Below are 1,641 nucleotides of genomic sequence, written 5' to 3'. Positions count from 1 at the left end.
TTCACTCATCATTCAAGCCCACGGAATCCTGGCTCCATCAGAGAGGCCAAAAAATTTTTCACCACGTTCTGTAGCTTCACATATACCTATCTGATAGAGTCAATCCGAACGCTGCCACGTTGAAAAGGGGTGCCAGATCCCTGTTATGCACTTCTTCTCACAAAATTCATCCAGCCAGCTCGGTCTTTTTCAGTCCCTTAGCCTCACCTACATCCATACCCCTCTTGCTCACACACTCTTCCTCCATATCCTCCAACTTCTTGGCCTACCTTGCCTCCTCCCTCCTCCAGATTCGCTCATATAACCTTTTTCACCACCCAATTGTTCTACGGTCTCTCCATATGACCATACCATCTCAGTACACTCTTCTCAATTCTGGTGTCCACAGACTTCCTCACTCCGCATCTTTCACGAATTACATTATTCCGCATGTTATCAACTCTCTGTACTCCACATACAATCCTCAGCAGTCCCATCTCCATTGCTCTTAGTCTTTTACTTTTCATTTTCATGCAACACCGTAGTTTCACATCTGTATGTTAAAGTTGGCACTAACACACCTTCATATAAGCCTTGCGCAGCTGCAACACTCCAGCCTCTGTTTTTTATGAAGGCCTTCATGGCACCAGCTACTTTCCTTCCTTGTGTCACTGTATTTTCCACTGCTTTTGCACATTTTCCTCTCTTATCTATCACTGTACCCAGGTATTTGAACTAACCAATTCCAGTCACTCTCCATTCACTGTAACATCACACTGGGAGCCACATCTCAATAACCATCGCATTGCTCTTTTCTACATCTATTCTCAAGGCACGATGCTCACAGACATCTACAAAACTGCACTAGTCTACCAAGATCTTATCCGGTATTTGCAAATAGTACTGCATCATCGGCATACAACAAATTTGAGATATTCTATCCATCAACATTCATTACCAAAGCCAGCCCTCTCTCCATTACTCGTGTTTTTTTCTCATCACTCCATCCATATATATATATATATATATATATATATATATGTATATATATATATATTTTCATTCATTCATTGCCAGACGCCATGTATCCCAAACGAGGTGGCCAAGGGCTTAGAGTTAATTGTTTTACAGGAAGGGCACTAATCCTCCACCAACCCCACTTGACACGTAGGGAGAACGTTATGCCAACAGCATCTGGTGTTCCCAGGCGGTCACCCATCCTAGTACTAACCAGACCCAACGTTGCTTAACTTCGCTGATCGGACGGGAAGCGGTGTACTCAACGTGGTATGGCCGTTGGTATATATATATATATATATATATATATATATATATATATATATATATATATATATATATATAGAACAACCATGGGGACGTCACACAGCCTTGTCGCACGCCCACATTAATCGTGAACCCATTACTTAGAATCCCATTTATCCATTACACATGCCTCATTACCATCATTAAAACTCTTGACGGCACCTAGCAGCTTACCATCTACACCGTACATGAGCAAAACCTTCCACAATCCTTCTCTGTCTTCTTTGTTGTGTGCTTTTTCCAGATCCATAAATGCCATAACACTTAGAGTCCTTCTCACACGTCTTCGCCAGTATTTGTCTTACTGCAAGTATTTGATCCACACATCTGCCACTTCTA

At 42.0% G+C, this 1,641-nt stretch overlaps 1 non-coding gene across 1 annotated transcript; it reads right to left on the bottom strand.

The window, feature by feature from the left end:
- Positions 1 to 1,161: 1,161 nt before the first annotated feature.
- LOC145414767 (5S ribosomal RNA) lies at positions 1,162 to 1,280 on the bottom strand. The gene has a single exon (XR_013899926.1). It is a non-coding gene; the product is annotated as a 5S ribosomal RNA (ribosomal RNA).
- Positions 1,281 to 1,641: the final 361 nt, after the last annotated feature.

The sequence above is a fragment of the Coenobita brevimanus genome, chromosome 100 (genome assembly GCF_032717465.1).
Source record: "Coenobita brevimanus isolate Jiangsu-jjx chromosome 100, ASM3271746v2, whole genome shotgun sequence".
Classification (NCBI taxonomy): domain Eukaryota; kingdom Metazoa; phylum Arthropoda; class Malacostraca; order Decapoda; family Coenobitidae; genus Coenobita; species Coenobita brevimanus.
This window is presented reverse-complemented; position numbering and strand designations above follow the sequence as displayed.